Below are 21,925 nucleotides of genomic sequence, written 5' to 3'. Positions count from 1 at the left end.
GTCTTGCTTTAGGAATTCTCTCATTGTTCATGGACCCTGTTAAGCCTGACTGGATCTTTGGTCCCTCCCAACTGATGCAAAATTGGAAGACATGTTCTACCTTAGTCTCAGAAGTTCATTGGGATACAGAAGAGACCTAATGTCTTAGAGATTTTACTAAATGTTGATTGCACTTTTATTGCATCAGAATGTATATACACTTGTTAAATAAGTAAGTAAATAAATAAATAAAACAATTTACTTGGAATAATTGCATCTTAGAAAAGATCAACAAAATTGACAAAACTTACTCTTGCGCTCACCATAAATAAACTAGAAAAGGCTCAAATTACTAAAATCAAGTTAAGAGTGAACATTACTTCTGACCTTATAGAACTAAAAAGAAATATAAGGAAATGCTGTGAATTATTGGATGCCAGTAAAATAGGAAACCTAGATGAAATACAAAAGAAAAATTTAGAAAGACCAATACTTAAAATAAGTGAAGAAGAATTAGAAATGCTGAGTAGTACTATCACAAGTAGAGTGATTAAATTAATATGTCAGATGGTTTCCAAAGAAAATTTTCATGGCTACATGTTTTCTTTATAAGTTTTACCCACATCAGTCTGGGACTCCAGCAATTTTCTCAAAACAAAGACAAATACATCACTAGAAAAACAAAGTAAAACAAACTTCAGACTATTATCCATTATGAAAATAGGTATAAAATTCTTTCTCAAAAAATTCTCACAGATTTGTGTAGTGATACAGACCCATAATTCTAGCTACTAAGGTGGTAGAGGCAGGAAGATCATATGTTTCTGGCTAAGCTGGTCAACGCAGAATCTGTATCTTAATTATTTTGTTGTTGATGAGACACAATATTCGGTATTCACAAGTGTAAGCAGAAAAAGTTTATTTTGGCTCACAGATTGGAAGTTTCAATCTTTACTTGGCTGGCTCCATGGCAGAGGTTCTTGGTAGAGTAAATTTGTTCATGGAATGGCAGGCAGGAAGCAGGGATTAAGGAGGAGAGAGGGTGATCTACCTTTCCTCACCTGCTCCTAGGACTACCTTCCTGGATCAGTCTTCACTTCCCAACATCATCACATTTGGCTATAAACTCATGAATGGATTAATCCACTGATGTGCCTTCTCATTAATGCTACTGAATATTGTTCTCTAGGTTCTATATGGAAAAATCAGATAAGTGAAATCATACATCCAGGTGGGAAAGAAAAAGTAAAATGATGTGCTTGTAGATGGTAGACTCATGTATATATGAAATCCTGAACCCAAGAAAAACCTATATATCTAAGAAGCTTAGTAATCATATATGATAAGGACTACATACATAAATATCATTCTATTTCTATGTATTAGCAATGAATAACCCAAAATAGAGTTAAAATAAAATACTTACAATTCCATGTAAAAATAGCATCAAGAATTTTAAATTGCAAAACACTGAAAAGATCTAGACAAGATATAAATTATTGAATATATATATACATATACATATATATACATATATATATATATATATATATATATACATGAACAGAAAGAATTGATTTTTTTTTCCAGAACCAGGGATTGAACTCAGGGATTGAACTCAGGCTCTTGCACTTGCCAGGGAAGCACTTATTCCACTGAGCTATCTCCCTGGCCCCAAGAATTGATTCATTGAAGGGACAATATTCCCCTAATGGGTCTACAGAATTAATATAAATACACAAAAAATTCTAACAGTTACTTTGCCCAAATTTATATTCAAAAGAAGATATGCATGTAGCCCACAGGTATACAAAAAGGTCTGGTTATGTTATTAACCAGAGAAGTAAAATTAAAATGACAATGTGTTATTGCCTCCCACTTGTTAAATGACTTGTTACAAAGATGAAAGATTAATAATGTTGCAGAGGATGTGGAGAAAGTAAAGCACTTGCTTGCATACTGTTGATAGAAATGTAAGTTAGCACAACCATTATGGAAAATGGCATGGAGGTGTCTTAAAAAATTAAAAATAGATCTCCCATAGGGTCTAGAAGTCCTATGAATGGGAATGTATCTAAAAAGTATTTTAAAGAAGAATGTACATGGATTTACATGTCCATTTTAGCACTATTCATAAAAGCCAACAGATGGAATCAACGAAAGTGTCCATCAGTGGATGAATGATTAGGCAAATGTGAAACATACAAACACCACCACACACAGCGGCATCCCATTCATCCTTATAAATGGAGGAAATTCTGTTATATACAATACCATGGGGAAACCTGGAGGATGTTATTTTAATTATAAGAAGCCAAGGAAACAAAGAGAAATATCATATAGTGTCACATAATTTAAGATTTTTATTTGCTTTATTTTTTAATTTATTTTTAAACTGTAGGGAGAGATACGCTAAAGACTTTCAATCTGATTGCAATTTTCACCTTTTTCCTTTCTATTTTTTGATTTTTAAATTTTGAGACTGTTGATTTTTGAATACAAATTACAGTTATTTTATGTCCATGAATATAAACTTTTTCATTAACATAACTTTTTTCTCTAGTAATAGATTGCTTTAAAGCCTATATAGACTCCACTTTTATTTATTTATTTACTGGCAAGTTTATCTTTTTTTCCCCATCCTCTACTTTAAGTATTTCTCTCTCTTTTATTATTAATTTTATTGAGAAACAAATAGCAATGAGACAGTTTCAAAACAGATTAATAGGATAGTTTCAATAATTAATACTTTGCATATTGTCATCTACATAGTAGTTATTCATAGTACAAGATGCAGACATTGTATCCTGTCCAAACACTATTAGTACAAATCTTTCTTCTCATTGAATTAAGAGAAAGTAGCTGTATATCTATTCTAACTATTTTGTGTATAAAAATATAAAATGGTCCTTCATTTGTAGCTCCTTTTTTTTGGTTTAGTTTTGTCAGAGATGAGTTTTCCATTGCCATTTAATTTTTCTTTTCTTTTCTTTTCTTTTCTTTTCTTTTCTTTTCTTTTCTTTTCTTTTCTTTTCTTTTCTTTTCTTTTCTCTCTTTCTTTCTTTCTTTCTTTCTTTCTTTCTTTCTTTCTTTCTTTCTTTCTTTCTTTCTTTTCTTTTTCTGCAGAGCCAGGGATTGAATTCAGGCCCTTATGCTTGCCAGGGAAGTGCTTATTCCATGGAGCTATCTCTCCAGCCTTGCCATTTAAATATTGTAGGTGCATGAATTCAGCAAAAATAATCCAATATACTGCAGTGGTACATAATAGAAGTGGGTTATCCATAGGACTGGCAATGTCAAAAATTGTTGACCTGAGCCCTTCACAGCTCAACATATTAATATGGTTTTACTTTTCATAACTAGCCATCTGTGAAATGCAAATTAATACAACACTAAGATACCATCCCACCCTAGAAATGGCTATCATAAAGAAATCAACCAACAACAAATGTTGGAAAGGCTGTGGGGAAAAAGGAACCCTTCTCCATTGTTGGTGGGTACGTAGACTGGTGCAACCACTATGGAAATCACTGTGGAGACTTCTTAAAACACCAGGACTGGAAATCCCATTTAAACCAGCTATCCCCCTACTGGGACTTTTGCCAGAGGAACTGAAAACGTCATGTCATAGTGATATATGTGTGCCTATGTTTGTAGCAGCCCAATTTGTGATGGCTAAATCCTGGAAGCAACCAAAATGCTCATCACCTGAGGAATGGATGAAAAATATGTGGTATTTTTATACAATGGAATATTACTCAGCTATAAAGAATGATAAACTCTAAGCCTTTACATTTAAGTGGATGCCACTTGAAGATATTTCTCACTTGAGAGCATCAAAAAGAGATTTTTTTTTCTGCCAGTCTGTTGATACTTTTATTTAAACTGAAGGTTACTATAATATCAGTTCACCTTACACTAAGGATGTAATTCTTTGGAAATGCAGACTTATATAATCAAGGGAGCCCCTTCTGGTCCTTGCGTCAGTCTCAGAAATTTATATTTTAATCCCTTGGATACATTATTATAATTCCATCAAGTTAATTCCAACCTACCATACCCAGTGCAATCCAAGGAGAGAATAAAGATACTAGGCATATTTGTAGTTATGGGGAGCTAAAGGATCCTAAGTCCAGCCATGATGATGGCTATCTGGAGCAAAGGCCTTGGCCCAAGGCTCAACCCAAATTTTATTCATTCATAAAGAAAGGAGTGGCTTGAGGATAAGTGACTGTGAGAATGGCAGAAAATAGCAGAGTGTTATGAGCTAGGCTAGCTGGGATGCCTGCGTTTATCTCTGCAATAGGCATAGAGAAGGATATGCAGAAAGAGAAATCTGTATTACACAATTTAGGTAGTATATAATGTTTTGAGGTCAGTGTTTCAGCTCTTTTCTGTGATGTTTCTAGCCCAGGAATTCATAGCCGCTATCTCAAGGCTCATCCCAGGTAACAGTATAGAGTACTGACTCTTCATGCTGTCTGGTCCTGGTTCAGGAGAAGTGAGCAGTGGTACAAGAGAGCAGTGGATGAGGGTTCTGGGGAAACATGACTGTTGTCCTCAAAGACTACCGCCAGCAGTTTGGCTGAACTGATACTGCTTAAAGCCAACTGAAGAGATAAGAAAAATCATAACACTCTCTGTACATATCAATACAATGAATAGGGATAGGCTCAAGCAAAATGGAGACAATTGCCCCTCTTTCAAGGAGAGCTGCCCAGGTGGTCCTCCACATATATAGTCATTATTATTAAACTCACCACTTAGTGTAGGCCCTGGAATTTTATCATTTGTTTTTAAATCTTTGTAGTATCAGAAGAATATCTAAACCCAAGTTTCATGACTCCATGGTTGAACTCTCTTGTACTTTTATTTTTCTTGCCTAAGAAACTCCCTTGTCAATAGAATAATTCATTTGAAAATATTTCAAATATTTATTTCATTCAACACTGAACATGTACCTAGCAGCTTGTTTGGAATAGTTATTATAGCTACTAGCTACTCCACTATATCACTGGAAAGGGATCTTATATTTTTACTGGCATGGAAATGAAATTATTTGTGTAAAATCACACAGCTGTCCAAGAACAGAATTAAGTTTATATTCAGGAAATGTATGGTTCTTCACTAAGATTTGTTGCTTAGTGTTATAATGCCTTTAGTTCTTCTAAAATTGTGTGTTTGCTTGCAGTTGTGTATAGTGTATGAAATTGCCACGGGAGAGGTTTTTCTTCAGAGTCACTATTAACTTAGAAAATGATCAGCAGACAAAAAGCTAGGTAGGTAGAAAATATGTCCTAACTCTTTCTCTAGAACTCTTGGTGGCCCTTGACAAAATGATGCTCGTGTCAAACACTTCTGAAGACTCAATTAGTCTTTCCTTCCATTTATACTCTGGAAAAAAAGGAAGTCCAAATTTGGAGTTAAAATCTGAAGAAAGTACATTCTTGGCTAGATTAGAAAAATTGAAAGATTTTTCTCTGGATAGTGTGGGCTTCTTAGAAATTTTGCTATAGTTTTCATGAGTTCTTTTGGGTCTGAGTTTTAAAAATAAGGTGATAAAAATTTATGTGTTGGAATCTTATCAACTTTTTTTTTCACAATGTTACCACAATTTAATGGCTCTTTATTATAGTGCTTTCATAATGTTATGGTAAGTCTTTAAGAGGGGAAATAAAAAGATGAGTTTTTAAAGTAAACAAGGTGGATGTGGTGACACATGCCTGTAATCCCAGCACTTGGGAGGCTGAGGCAGGAAGACTGCTCCAAGTTCAAAGCTAATCTAGGAAACACATTGACCCTATCTAAAAAAAAAATTAAAAAATAAAAATTAAGGCTTCACTGTTGCTAAGAGTTGTGGTCAGAATTCCATTAGCACCTATTTAAATAAAAACAGTATCAAAAATTAAAATTTATAAACTTTCAAGGTGCTGGAAGACATTTGAACCATACATAAGACTTAAAATCTCATGTTCCAGACCAAAACTGGATAAGCCAAATTCTGCCACCCATGCAACTGAAAAGTAAAAGCCTTAAATCTGGGAAGAAAATACATGAAATATGGTAAGACAGTTGTGCATCAACACCTTTTTGTACATCCTTATTCCAACAGCAACAGATAAAGTACTTTGGAAGGGTTTTCCAAAACAGGAGACTGATTGGCTTTATTGCATAGCCAGGCATTGAGTTACCCCTACTTGAGTGCTCCGCTTCTGTAGTCCCTGATGGGTCCCTGGAACATCTAGACCTCTGCCACAAGCAGGTCTCTGGTGACCTGGAAAGCAGCAATGAGGGAACTCAGCTGAATCTTCTCACTGATGCTAACAGAAAGCCTGTATTCAATGTCTGCCATTTTGGTCAATAAATGAATTCAAACTGAAGACGGAAAGTCAACTGAGGGTTAAACAAAATCTTGTGAGTGAAAGCCATCATTTCTACTCTGTGTACAAACAGGTGAATCTCAGTCAGGATGTCATGTAATGCCAGCCCCTTCAAAGTCTTCAACTCTATGATATTTCTGTAGGCTGTGGTGAAGTCCTGATACAACATCCAGTCCAGAATGTTGGCACTGTCTGACTTGAGCAGGCATCCTGTGTAGGTGTAGATAGTCTCTTCAGTTACTTTCCCAAAGTCCATGTTGGTGCTCTGCAAAATGTCTTAGGGCCTTCACATATCTCTGCTGGAGAGAGTCACAAGTGCTTTCATTCCATCTTCACTTATATCAACTTTCTCTTCTTTAACCACATGTTCCAGGCAGGGGAACATGAGTTCAAGGGTCACGGGACCAAATTTGAGCCACATACTCCAAGACTACAAGGTGGGGATGAGCTTGGACAGATAGTTACAGATGAGGCAAAATCTGGTATTCTCGGTGAACTTCTCAATGACTCTTCTCAGGTCATTCTGGGCATCTTGAGTCATGGCATCAGCTTCATCCAAGATCCCCAGTTTAAACCTTTCTTAAATATTGTCCTTGTTCTGGAAAAGCTCAGTATTGGTCCTCAAAGGTTATATATCCCTCAGTTGTCAGAAATATTCAACTCCAAGACCATGAGGCCAAATTCTTTATCCTTGTATAACTGTTTAGCACAGGCAAGAATGGTGGATGTCTTTCTCGTCCTTGGAGGGCCATAGAGGAGCAGGTGTGGCAGTTGGTCTTCATTGATAAATTTCTGAATGATACTCAGAATGTCCTGATGGGAAATGAGATCATTCAGTGTCTGTGGCTGATATTTTTCAACCCAGGGAAGGTTCCTGATCTTAGCCACAGGGAGATGCCGCTGCTACTGCTGCTGCTTGAACTCTGAGCTATTCATGGCAAGAAAATTAAAGTGAACAGGGCCTTTGAGGTAGTGGTAGCTGCCAAACACCTGTATAACCAATGCTGAATTTTTTCCCAGACATTCAGCAATCTGCTGACATCTGTGAGTAACTTTATTTTTTTAAACAATTTTATTAAGAAAGAAATAGCAATGAGAGAGTTTCAAAACAGATCAGTAGGACAGTTTCAATAATAAATACATTGCACATTGTTGTCTCAGTGGTTATTCATTGTACAAGATGCAGACATGACATCCTGTCTACAAACACTATTAGAACAAATCTTATCCATTGAATTAATATAATGTAGCTGTATATCTATCCTAACTATTTTGAGTATACAGATACCAAATTGTCATTCATTTGAATCCTTGTTTTTTGTTTAGTTTTGTCAGAGAAGGGTATTGTACTTAAATTGTCATTTAAATACAATATGTGTGTGAATTCAGCAATATATTCCAATATAGTTCAGTAGTCCATAATAGTAGTGGGTCTTTCTGTAAGACTGGCAATGTCAGAAGTTGTTGACCTGACCATTATAAGGCCAGCATATCAACATGGCTTCACTCCTTATACCTCGTTTTCATACCTTTCTGCTTGACCAAGATAAAACAAGACCACTATGACAAGAAATGCAACTTTTGTATATCATAAGGTCAGTAAGTCACCTCAGGGTTTATCCTGAAACCCTGAACCACAGTTTATAGATACTTTGTCAGTGTCAGCCATGTGGATGAGTCATGGCCATTGCTAGATGAATTTTCTCTCTGTGAAAGCATGAGAGAAAGTTTTCTCTCCATGACATTCTCCTTAGGCACACTCTACATCATCAAACATATTCCTTTGTGGCCTCATAATCTTTTTGATCAGAAAATTTGGGACACAACTAAGTTACATGATGATACAGTATAGGTTCTTCCATGTCCAGAGCCTTTACTGACCTTGAAAGACTAGCACCAAAGTGTTAGCTGTCCTCACAGCCCTTCTTTTTCTCTAATTTTTGTTCTGCAAGCTTAGGTTGTTAACCCTTCAGAAGAAAAGCTTATCATTACCCTACAACATATGCAGTTGGGGTTAACCTAACTGTCTGAATAGCAAACCACTTAGGCATAACATTGAACAGGTATTTTACATCAAGTACTGATATATTAAACTTTAAGTCCCTACAGAATATCAAGAAAAAATTAAAAAATATTTAAAAATATGACCAACAATTACATTTTTTTACATAGAAATATAGAAATCTAACAATATACGGCATTGTAGTATGACAGTCCTGTGACATTTTTTTTTCTTGTCTCTATCTTTCATTACCCTTTTTTTTAAACAAACATTTACTTGAGAGAAAGTATGGCAACAATTGGTATGTCATGAGAAGTCCTACAACAATTGGTATGTCATGAGAAGTCCTACGTATTTAAAAGAACAGAATGGCAGGCATTCTAAGCATGACCCTACTATTACACATTGCTATCTACAGTGCAGTTGCTTAGTTCACAAGTATCAGCATACATAGTTAGTCAGAGTTTGAACCCTACTAATTAACTACTTGTTTCAAAAACCTGCTGATGTTTCTCAGGATCATTGCCTTACCCATCATGTGTGTATAAATGCATGGCTTTGTTGCTGTCATATGTCCTAACTTTTCTCCTTGCCCTCTCGTTGTTGTCTAATCCTTAAGTTCTCACTTTCTTTTTATTGTATTATACCTTTCTATTTATAATTCTTTTTTTGAGTTACTATACGAGGGAGATTATATGATATTTACACATGTGGGCCTGTTTTCTTTCACTTATGAGTATATCTTCAAATGGCATCTACGTAAATATAAATGCTTCAAGTTTATCATTCTTTACAGCTGAGCAACACTCCATTGTATAAAAATACAACATTTTTTTTTTCATTCATTCCTCAGGTGACAGTCATCTTGGTTGTTTTCAAGGTTTGGCTATCACAAATTGGGCTGCTATAAATGTAGGTGCACATATATTACTATGATGTGACGTTTTCAGTTCCTCTGGGAAAATTCCCAGTATTGGGATAACTGGCTTAAATGGGATTTCCAATCCTAGTTTTTTAAGGAATCTCCACACTGATTTCCATAATGCTCGCACCATTCTACATTCCCACAGCAGTGGAGAAGGGTTCCTTGATCCTCCCAGCCTCTCCAAAATTTGTTGTTAATTGATTTGCTTATGATAGCCATTCTTTGTGGGGTGAGATGGTATCTCATACTGTTTTAATTTGTATTTCATGGATGACTAGTGATGTGGAGCATTTTTTCATATATTTATTCACTTCTTTAATTTTGTCTTTTGAAGTGTGTGTTCATCTCGGATGCCCATTTCTGGATGGGGTCTCTATATTTTGGGGCCCTAGTATTTTTTAGTTCTTTATAAATTCTAGAAAGCAGACTTTTGTCTAAGTGCTTATTAGTTAGGATTTTTTTGAAATGTGTGGGTGTCTTTTCACTTTGTTGGTAATTTCTTTGACGTGCAAAAACTTCTCAATAAGAGGAGGTCCCAGCTGTCAATTCTTTCAAGTATTACCCGTGCTATTTGATTTTTGTTCATGAACTCTTTGCCTATCCCTATGTCTTCAAGAGTTCCTCCTACTTTGTCTTCCAGGAGATTAGTGTTTCTGTTTTAATGTTTAGATCTTTAATGCATTTTGACTTTAGCTTAGTGCATGATGATAGACTTGGGTCAAGTTTTAGTTTTCAGCATGTACAGAGCCAGTTTTTCCAGCACCATTTGTTAAAGAGTCTATCTTTCTTCCAGTAAGCATTTTTGGCCCCTTTGTAGAAGATCAGGTGTCTGAGTATGTTCATAGAGACTTTTGTATCTTGCAATCTATTCTATTGATCCTCAGGTCTATTTTGTTGGCAGTAGCATGCTGATTTTATCACAGTAGCTTTGTTGTATAATTTTAAGTCAGGAATTGTAATACCTCCTGTCTTGTCTTTGTTTATTTTATTTTATTTATTTATTTTTTCCGCCTTGTCTTTGTTGTGCAGGATTGCCTTTGTTATTTTAGGTCTTTTCTGCTTTCAAGTAAATATTAGGAATGATTTCTCTAGGTCTGGGAGGTATGTTGGTGGTAGTTTGATAGGCATTGCCTTAAATCTGTACAACAATTTTGGGAGTATGGGCATGTTCACAATGTTGGTTCTTCCTATCCAGGAGCACTTAGTATCATTCCATTTTCTGAAGTCCTCTACTATCTCTATTTTCAAGTACTTTAATTTTCCTCAATAAGATCTTTGACTTCTACTTTTTAATATTTTTATTGAGAAGCAAATAGCAATGAGAGAGTTTCACAAATGATTACTATTACATTTTCAATAACTAATACATTGCATATTGTTTTCTTAGTGGTTATTCCCTGTACAAGATGTAGACCTGATATCCTGTCTCAAACACTATTAGAACCTCTCTATTCATTGAATTAAGAGAATGCAGCTGTATATTTATCCTAACTATTTTGAGTATAAAGGTAGAAAACGTTCATTCCTTTGTATCCCCCTTTTTTGGTTAGTTTTGTTAGAGAAGGGCATTGCATTGTCATTTAAATACTGTAGTTGCATGAATTCAGCAAAATGTCCCAATATAGTCCTTAGTCCATAATAGTAGTGGGTATTCAATAAGACTTTCAATGTCCAAAATTGTTGACTTGAGCATTTTACAGCTCATCATATTAATATGGCTTTAGTTTTCATACTGCATTTTCATGCTTTTCTGCTGGATGTTAAGACAAAGAAAGAGCAAGAACTATATAACAAGAAATGTTACTTTTGTATCTGAAAATGTCTGTCAAATCCCCTCAGGATTTAATCTGCAACTCTGTACTGCAGTTTGTGAGTGTCAGCCATTTGGATGAGTCACAGCCATTGTTTGACCAATTTCCTCCTGTGAAAGCTTGAGAGAATGTTTTCTCTTCATGTGACTCTCCATAGGCACAGTATACATCATGAATCACTTTCCTCTGTGGCTCCAAGATCTCCTTGATCAGAAAATCTTGGATACAATTGAGTTACAGGATGTTGCAGTACAGGTTCTCCTATGTCCTGAGTCCTTACCAAACTTGAAAGGATAGGGCCAAAATGTTGGCTGTCCTTGTGGCCCTTCTTTTTCTTTAACTTTTGGTCTGCAAACTTAAGTTGTTAATCCTCCAGAAGAGCAGGTTAATAATACTATTACCCTATAATATAGGCAATTTAGCTTAACCTCACTATCTGTCTGAATATCAAAAATCTTAAACATAATATGAAACAGGTATTTTCCATCAAGTATTGATATGTTAAACTTCAAGTCCCTCCAGAATATGAAGAAAAAAGATTAAAAAGGTGAAAAATTAAAAGGAATAAACATTTACATAGTTGTACACAAAAATTTAGAAATCTAACAATATACAGCCTTGTCTCAGGAGAATCCTGTAACTTTTTTTGTCTCATGTTTTCATTTATTAAGCTTTTTGTATAAACAAACCTGTACTTGAGAGACAGTATGGCTGTAATTAGTTTGTCATGACAAGAAGTAAATAATTAGAAGACCAGAATGACAGGCATTTGAAACATGACCTGACCATTACACATTGATTTCTACAGTGCAGTTAATTCATTCACAAATACCAGCATATACAGTCAGGATGAGAGACCTACCAATTAACTGCTATCTTCACAAACATGCTGAAGATCCTCAGGACCATTGCCTTACCCATCTTGTACATATAAATGTATGACTTTGCCCCTGTCATGTTTTCTAGCTTTACTCCTTGAACTCACTTGTTTAACTAATTCTGAACTAATTCTTGCTTTCCTTTTAATTCTTAACTAATTCTTGCTTTCCTTTTAATTGTGCTATGTCTTTCTATTTTTATTTCTTCTTTTGAGTTCTTATTCTAGGGAGACTATATGATATTTATACATGTGGGTCTGGTTTATTTCCCTTATGAATATATCTTCAAGTGGCATCCATTCACATATAAAGGCTTCGAGTTTATCATTCTTTATAGCTGAGTAGTACTCCATTGTATAAAAATACCACATCTTCTTCATCCATTACTCAGGTGATGGACATCTTGGTTGTTTCCAAGATTTGGCTATCACAAATTGGGCTGCTATAAATGTAGGTACACGTATATCACTATGATATGACATTTTCAGTTCCTCTGTCAAAAGTCCCAGTAGGGGGATAGCTGGTTTGAATATGATTTCCAATTCTAGTTTATTATCAGAGTCTCCAAACTGATTTCCATAATGCTTACACCAGTTTATATTCCTACCAGCAGTGGAGAAGAGTTGCTTTTTCCCCACAGCCTCTCCAATATTTGTTGTTGGGTGATTTCTTTATGATAACCATTCTTTCTGAGGTGAGATGGTATCTCAGTGTTGTTTTAATTTGCATTTCATGGATGGCTAGTGATGTGGAGAATATTTTCATATATTTATTCTGTTCTGTAATTTCATGCTCTGAGAAGTGTTTATTCATCTCGGATGCTGATTTCTGCATTGGATCTTTAAATTTTGGGTCCCTAATAGTTCTTTATAAATTCTAAAAAGCAGACCTTTGTCTAAGTGCTTATTAATCAATATTATTTTTTGAAATTTGTGAGTTGTCTTTTCACTTTGTTGGTAGTTTCTTTGACATGCAAAAACTTCTCAATAAGAGGAGGTCCCAGTTGTTAATTCTTTCAAGTGTTACCCATGCAATTTGATTTTTGTTCATGAACTCTTTGCCTACTCCTACGTCTTTAAGAGTTCTTCCTACCTTCTCTTACAGAAGATTTAATTTTTATGTTTTCATGTTTAGATCTTTAATCCACTTTGACTTTAGCTTAGTGCATGATGATAGACCCGGGTCAAGTTTAAGTTTTCGGCATGTAGAGAGCCAGTTTTTCCAACACAATTTGTTAGAGAGTCTATCTTTCTTCCAGTAAGCATGTTTGGCCCCTTTGTCGAAGATCAGGTGTCTGAGTATGTTCATAGAGACTTTTGTATCTCCTAATCTATTCTATTGATCCTCAGGTCTATTTTGTTTCCCTAAAATGTTGATTTTATCACAGTAGCTTTGTTGTTAATTTCAAGTCAGGAATTGTAATGCCTCCTTCCTTGCCCAGGATTGCCTTTGTTATTTTAGGTCTTTTCTGGTTCCAAGTAAATATTAGGAATAATTTCTCTAGGTGTGGGTGGTGTATTGGTGGTAGTTTGATAGGTATTGCATTAAATCTGTACAGCAATTTTGGGAGTATGGCCATGTTCACAATGTTGGTTCTTCCTATCCAGGAGAACTTAGTATCATTCCATTTTCTGAAATCCTCTATGACCTCTTTTATCAGAGTAGTGTAATTTTCCTTGAAAACATGTTTGACTCATTTAGTTAGGTGAATTCCAAAGTGTTTTATTTTTTGTGGTGCTATTGTAAAAGGTATTGTTTCTCTAATTTCCCTCTCAATGTGTTTGTTATCTGTGTAGTGGCATGCTATTGACTTTTGGATATTGACCTTATCATGTTATACTGCTGAATTTGTGTATCAATTGTAATTGCTTCTTGGTGAAGTATTTCGTGTCTTCCAAGTAAAATATGTCTTCTGCAAAAAATGATAATTTAACTTCTTTACCTATTCTTACTCCTTTTATTTGTCTTTCTTTTTTAATGGCTATAGCTAATGATTCCAGAGCTAAATTGAATAGAGGGGTGATAAAGGACATTCTTGTCTTGTTCAAGATCTGAGAGTAAAAGATTTCAATTTTTCTCCATTTAGAATTATAATAGCCATTTGGTTTACATAGATGGCTTTTATCAGATTGCAATAGAGACCATCTATTCCAATTTTCTGTAGGACTTTGAGCATGAATGAGTGTTGGACTTTGTCAAAAGCCTTTTCTGCATCAATTGAGATGATCATGTGTATTTTAGATTTTACACTATTGATATAGTGCATTACATTTATACATTTGCATATATTGAACCATTCTTGCATACCTGGGATGAGTCCTATCTGGTCGTGGTATATAATATTCTTTTTTTTTTTTTTTTTTTGTGTGTGTGTGTGTGTGTGTGTGTGTGTGTGTAGCCAGCTCAGCCCACCAGGGGGTGGTGCTGGCTGGCATGTGGTGCTGGGGGATTGAACCGTGGTCCCCGTGCTTTAGCAAGCTTGTTCTAAGTAGGTGCTTTAGACCACTGAGCCATCTCACCAGCCCCTATAATATTCTTGATGATTTGCTGTCTTCTATTTGTTAGAATTTTATTGAGAATAGTTGCATCAATGTTCATGAGGGAGACTGGCCTGTAGTTGCTTTTTTAGTTGTGTCTTTCCCTGGTTTTGGTATCAGTATAATACTTGCCTCCAGGAATGATTTTGGGAGGACTACTTCATTTTCAATTTTAATGAAGAGTTTGAGGAGTATAGGGATTACATCTTTCATAAATTTGTTGTTGAACTCAGCTGTGAATCCATCAGGGCCTGGACTTTTCTTTGTCCATAGGTTTTTATTCCATTTCTTGGTTCATTGGCTGTTATTGGGTTATTGAGAGTTCTTATATCTTCTTGATTCAGTTTTTAGTAATTTGTTTCTTCCTAGGAATTTGTCCATTTCTTCTGTGTCTTTTATTGTGTTACAGCAAATTTTCTCAAAGTTTCTATTGACAATCTTCTGAATTATACTGGGTCTGTGGTAGTTATACCCTTTTCATTCCTTGTTGCTTGTATTTGAATTTTTTCTTTGCTCTATTTAATGAGGTTAGCTAGGCGCTGATCAATTTTATGAACTCTTTCAAAGAACAAGCTTTTTGATTTTTTAATTCTTTGAACTGTTTTCTTTGTCTTAATTGAATTCATTTCTGCTCTAATGATTATGATTTCTTCCCATCTTTGGGCTCTGGGTTTGGTTTGCTTTTCCTTTTCTAGTTGTTGGAGGTGCAGCATTAGGGTATTTATTTCTCCCCATTCTGTTTTCCTAATGTGTGAGTTCACAGTTATGAACCTCCCTCTGAGAAGTGCTTTCATTGCATCCCATAAATTCTGATAAGTTGTGCTTGAATTTTCATTGAATTGTAGATATTTTTGAATTTTGTGTTTCCTTTCATCTGTGACCCATTGGTTACTGAATAGGGTGTTGTTTAATTTGCACATATTTATGTGGTTTTTCTGTTTTCTTGTTTTGTTTATTTCTAGTTTCCTTGCAGTGTGATCAGATAATATGCATGGGATAATTTCTGTTTTCTTGTATATACTTAAGCATGACTTATGGACTATTATGTGGTTTATTTTAGAATATGACCCAAGTGCAGCTGAAAAAAATATATTTTTAGCTGTTGTTGGGTGGGACACTCTGTATATGTCCACCAAGTCCATTTGTTCCAAGCTCTGGCTCAGTTCTGCTACTTCTTTGCTAATTTTCTTTCTGGATGATTTGTCTTTTTGGGATAAAGGGGTGTTAAGGTCTCCTGTTAAGACTGTGGTATTGGATATTGGATTTTTCATGCCCATTGAGATTTGCCTTATATACTTGGATGCTCCCGTTTTTGGTGCCTATACATTTATGAGTGTTACCTCTTTCTCTTGAATATTTTCCCTAATCACTGTATAGGGGCATTCTTTATTTCATTTGATCATTCATGGTTTGAAGTTGAGACAGTCTGAGAACAGAATTGCTATTCCTGCATTTTTCTGAGGTGCTGGGGCATGCATTATTATTTTTTTCCATCTTTTGACTTACAGCCTATGAATTTATTTTTGAGTTAAGTGTTTTTCTTGTATACAGCATATTGTTGGATTGTGTTTCCTAATCCACTGTTCCACTCTATTTCCCTTAATTGGTGAATTGAGTCCATTTACATTGATGGTTATAACTGAGATGTACTGATTTAAGATCAACATGTTATTTACCTGCTGTTGTTTACTCCGTTTTCTCTTGTGTTGAATTGTTTGCCCTATTTAGTGGGTTCCTTTTTTTCTTGTTCATGGAGTTCTGATCATTTTGTTCCTTCTCTAGAACATCTTTAAGTAGTCTGTGTAGGGTTGGCTTTGTCGTCATGACATTCTTTACTTGTTCTTTGTCATGGAAGTATTTCACTTCTCCATCCAACTTGAAAAAGAGTTTTGCAGGGTATAGTAGTCTGGGCTGGAATTTGTTTTCATAGAGGACTTGAAGTACTCTGCTCCATGCTCTTCTTGTCTTCATGATTTGTGAAGAGAAGTTGGCTGTAATTCTGATGGGTTTTCCTTTGAATGTGATCTGCTTCTTTTCTCTAGCAGCTTTCAGTATATTGTTCTTGTGCTGAATATTTTAACTTATTCTATATCTCTTTGTCTCTAATTCATGTGATCTATTTTTTCCTGTGTTGCTCATTCAAGGGATCATTTGCTTTTCCTAATCTCTTCTATTTTTTTATCAGTGTCTTCTTGAAAAGCAGTTATTAATTCTTTTGCTTCAGATATTATTTCTGGTCTCATTTCCTCTATATGTTTCTGCATTTTATTCTTTTCTTCAGATGGTATTAATTCAGAGACTTATTTTTTATTTCAGAGATTAATTCTGATATGAATTCCTCTATACCTTTCTGCTGTTGTTTCTTTACTTTAGACACTATTAACTTAGACATTTCAGCTGTGCTAGTGTCCTCTGCACTGGTTCAGGGCTAGGGACCTGAGATTGCATTTTGCTCCTTCTCTTTATCATGTATAGCACTGTCCTCTGACCTTTGGTGCTGTTATAACCTTTGCCCATACTAAAATCTGTGTGCAGATCCAGCAATTTTGAGATCATCCAGTTGTGTCTGGCATGGGTCTGGCTACTGTGCTCAGCTCCTTCTTGCTGAAGCCCTGGGAGGTGAACCTTTTATGCTCCTCTTCCAAGATGTTCTGCTCCTGGAATAGCTGGGTGATTTTGGCCCCTAGTTTCTCTTCATGGACTTCAGTTGCAGAGTTTCACCCCAGGCCTGTATGCCAAGCCTGGGCTTGGTCTGGAGTGGTCCAGGGAGCATGTAATGTGCAGGGGGCATTACAGTGCAGAAGCTCTCCCACACACTCACACTGGGCTTGTGTGGGTCTGGAGGTGTCCCGAGAGTGTGGCAGAAGTTCTCACACACAAGGTGGGCTTTGGCTGGCTTTGGAGGGGTTGAGAGGTCCTTAGAGTGCTGTGAAAGGTCTCACTCATGCAGCAGGCTTGGGCTTGGCCCAGAGAGGTCCAGCAGGAAGAGGGGAGTGCAGAAACTCTCCCACACACTCACCATGGCCTGGGTTTGAGAGGGTCTCGAGGGGTCCTGAGAGCATGGTGGAAGTTTTCACTCACTCTTATCAACTTTGATTTGTAAACATGTTCATTTTATGACTCAGCTTTGTGATAAATGGGTCTGAAAAGTAATTTTTAGAGCACATATAGCCTAATTCTATGTCACATAGAATTCAGCATTAGTTCATTTGTTTTGTTTTGTTATTAACACATAGATTAATCTGTTACAATCTTTAAAAAAAACTTATTTTAAGAACTATTTGTTCTCAGAAATTTTGCCCCTATGCTGGAAACACCAAAATATTCCACTTGTACCTGTTTACTGTAGTTAGATTTGATTTGCAATTCAGCTGTAAAACTAGCACAAATGTCCAATACTCTTGTCTTATCTGTTTTATTCCTGCTTCCTTTGCCAGTAAATGCAAACTTGTGTGAATGGTTCTGACTCCCCCCTGGTGGAGGTCAGGCTAATTTTGCCAAGATTAGTCATTTCCTTTGGAGCACAGACAATGCTGATAAAACTGGAAGAAGCAAGGGAAAATCGAAACATAAAAGTAAAGATGAACAGATGCAGCGGTGCTTAGGGTGGCATTTAGAGGGCTAGAACATGTCAGTTAGAAAGAAGAGGATTATCACTTAGTGTGTTTGATTTTGAGATAAACTTTCAGAAAATATTTATAATTACTTGAAGTAAATAATATAATTATTGAAGAAATTATAAGTGTAGTATGTGTTAAAATTTTTAAAAATGCAAAAGCAAAATTTATGAGAAGATAAATAAAACAATACAAATATGAGCAATCCTGAAATTGAGGACAATTTCATTCTAGTGCATTCAGTAGTTACTTTCAGCAAATAACTTCTCTTTAGTCCTTAGTGTTCCTATTCATGAAGCTAATTAGGTTCTTTTCTCCTGTTCCAGTGTGCATGCCACCATTCTTGTCCTAGTTACTTTTTTCTCATTGCTGAGACAAAATACATCACACCAAAAATTAAGGAAGGAAAGGTTTATTTAGCTCACAGTTTGTGAAGATTTCAGCCCATTTCAGCTGGCTCCAAGACAGAGTGGTGTTGCACAGGGGCAACAGTTCAAGGTGGCAGAATAAATCAAAAGCAGCATCAACAAAAGGGAGAAACAACTCTCTTTTCCTCAATTATATTGTATATTGGCTAGCTTCCAACATCCACACCTTCTTGGTTCCCTCCTCTTCCACAAGTTGAGGATATTTGCAAAGTAAGGACACTGGCTCTTTGCTGAAGTACTTAGTTGAATATTTAACCTTCTCAAGTTGACACAGAGAACAACAACCTAGAGTAGTAAGAGCATGGATTTTCACCCCAGGTGTCAACCACAACACCTTTCTTTGACATCTCTTTCACAATCTCTCTCTCAATTTCTTGAACTTGCTTCATTTTTCCTTGTTAAAGATTTTGTTAGTGATAACAGTCTATAGTATTATGGGTATAGGCATTTTGGCTATAAGCAAAAGAACTAGCTTCCCTTTAATTTAAACAAAATTTTAACTTGTCTTAGGAAACAGAATAGTGAACAGAGCCTAAGGATGGCTAAATGATCAGGTTAGGAACAACAATTTCCTCAACTATCTGTTTCAGGACATAGAGGATGATTGAGTTTAGGTCTCATGGCAAGGACAAATAGGAGATAGAGGTCTTTAATTATTAAAGTCCACCAAGATTGAATGCATTGAGAAAGCATTTTCTCAGTAGAAGAGTGTTACCAAAAAGTTTGTAGGCTAAGTAGGCCAAAACCAAGGATAATCATGCAATGGTTCTGTGACTCCAGTTCTATTTTCTTTAGTTGCATGTGAAAAGTGAATTAGAATAATTTCTAGACTCTTAAGTAAATACGGCCAATGGTATGGGATTCTTTGATACAGGATAGGTTCCCAAGATGTGATATTTAGGGTATAGTCCTCTCTTTAAGGGGCATGAGTTAAAGTGAAACACATCAGTCAATGTCTTCCATTGTCTGTAATGATACACTTTTAATGAGTTCTTTGCTCTGTTGCAGTAGTCCATTATAATCCACCAGCAATTTCCACACATGAATGAATCTCCATGCCTCTATCAAAACAGTCAAATGAATAACTCTGACTGCTTAAATTATGGTTTAATAAAATATGGCTTTAATAATTATAAATTGGTCAAAGCAAAGTTGATCCTCACCTTAATTTATCATATTTTTGAAATTATTTATGTAAACCCATAGTACTTCTATGCTCAGAACAAGGCCTCCTTCCAAAGGGCTCAAAAGATTTAGAGAAGTTTTATTATTCTGCTTACTTTCTTTCAGAGATAAGACAGTTGTCAATAAAACTAAGCTTTCAAAAATTCTTCTTAGAAAATGCATTAACATAGAATGAGGTAGCAATGGTAGAATTTTAATGATGTTATACCAAATGTTACTTGTTTTACCAGTATAGAATTAATATCCATCATATTAACTAACATGTTTGGTTGCACATTTTCATCTATAAAATAGAAATTTGTCTTTATCACCCTAAACAAAGCCATGCTGAATATCTTCCCATTTTAAGTACTGGTGGGAAATAGGGGAGAAGGCAAAATATCCTCCATTGTCACACAAAATATTGTATTGTAGCAAGAGATCACTTTTGGGTTTCAAATAAATAATAATATAATTTTTGGGCCTACAACTGTTTTTTTCCCCCCAGAAGATCAGGTCAGTGATTTCTGGAGATAGTAACACGTGCTGCTTTATTCAGATTTGATTCTTCAGCTCCCAGACCCAGTTCTGTCAGTCTCCCAAAAGATGGGCAAATCTGGAACCACAGCCTGTCCTCCTTTGGTTCATATTCTATAACTCAGTAATTTTTTGTCAGTGTTATGAAGAATGGAACATAATTTTCATGTGCCTGTTTGGAGGACAGTCATTTGGCACTTTGAAGTGAATTTCACCCATAGGCATTGTATTAAAATAGAATTTAGCTTTATACAAACTCTACTCATATTAATCATGTCCTCAGAGCACTTCATCACTGTGTACTAATATCTTGGTTTCTGCAGTGGGTAAACACAGGCTGCATTCCAGGCTGCATTTTCAGAGTGGGAGTTGGTTGTGGGACTCCAGATGTTTTAAACAGAGCAGATGGTTTTAAAACCTCAGGTACCACTTTTCTACATTGACGTCATCTCTAACGAGTAGCTGCCATTGTTGCTGGAGTACTCAAACTCTTGCTTGAAATAAGAAAAAGTGTAGCATCTATTATTTGATGATTTAATGGCAGGCTTCAGAGACAAGAAGGAATGCTGTGCTCTGGGCTTTGTTTCTTCTAACAGAACAACAACAATCTGAAAGGCTGGAGATATGCTTGAATAAATAACTTTTAATTACAACATAGCACACTATCCCAAATTATACTGTTTGAAGGAAAATAATCCTATATTAAATATGCGGGTCTCCAGGTTAGTACTTGGATCCCCAATGACTTAATTTTATATCATACCGAAGTATTACATGAAGCCATCCAATTCTATGTCAACTACACCTTCCAGTTTCTTGTTGTAAGCATGGATATTGACAAATCTGTCATGGTGTCTCCAGTTCTGCTGTAGGAATGTTTCTTCAATTAACTTTTCTCCCTCCTTCGTCATTCTCCTCACATAGCTTAGTATTCTATAATTGTTTTTTTGCATTCTTGTCACTCTTTTTTATATGAACAAATTTGCTAAAGTGATTTATGATTAGGATGTCAAATATGTTTCATAACTCTAAAAAGGTTTAAGAAGTTACTTTTGTAATGCCTACAGTAGTGCTTACACCAGGGGCTGACACGTGATAAATTCTCAACTAACATTTTTTTTCTTCATTTTTCCCCCATAATTTTATTGAGAAACAAATAGCAGAGACAGTTTCAAATCCAACTGGTAGGACAATTTCAATAATTAACACGTTGCATAATTCTTCCTAGTGGTTAATTGCTGTACATGATGCGGGCATGATATCCTATTTACAAACACCATTAGAACAAATCCCTCTATTCATTAAGAGAATGTAACGATATATCTATTCCAACCACTTTGAATACACAGATACAAAATGGACATTCATCTGTATCCCCTTTTTTTGTTAAGTTCCATTATTTGAATATTATAGGTGTGTAAACTCAGCAAAATATTCTAAAAGAGTCCAGTAGCCCATAATAGTATTGGGTCTTCTGTTTAACTGGCAATGTCAGAAATTGTTGACCTGAGTCCCCCACAGCTCAACATAACAGTATGGCTTTACTTCCTATATTTAGTCTTCATACTCTTCTACTGGATGGTTAAGACCAAGGTAAAGCAGGACCTATGCAACAAGAGTGGTAGCTTCTGGGTCTGATAAGGTCAGTGAAATACCCTCAGGACTTA

General features: G+C 35.7%; 1 pseudogene; it reads right to left on the bottom strand.

Annotated features, from left to right (window-relative positions):
- Positions 1 to 4,451: 4,451 nt before the first annotated feature.
- Positions 4,452 to 21,169, bottom strand: LOC101593065 (annotated as a pseudogene).
- Positions 21,170 to 21,925: the final 756 nt, after the last annotated feature.

The sequence above is a fragment of the Octodon degus genome, unplaced genomic scaffold (genome assembly GCF_000260255.1).
Source record: "Octodon degus isolate 3935 unplaced genomic scaffold, OctDeg1.0 scaffold00051, whole genome shotgun sequence".
NCBI classification, from domain to species: Eukaryota; Metazoa; Chordata; class Mammalia; order Rodentia; family Octodontidae; genus Octodon; species Octodon degus.
Note: the sequence above shows the minus strand (reverse complement) of the source record. Positions and strands in the feature narration are given on the sequence as shown.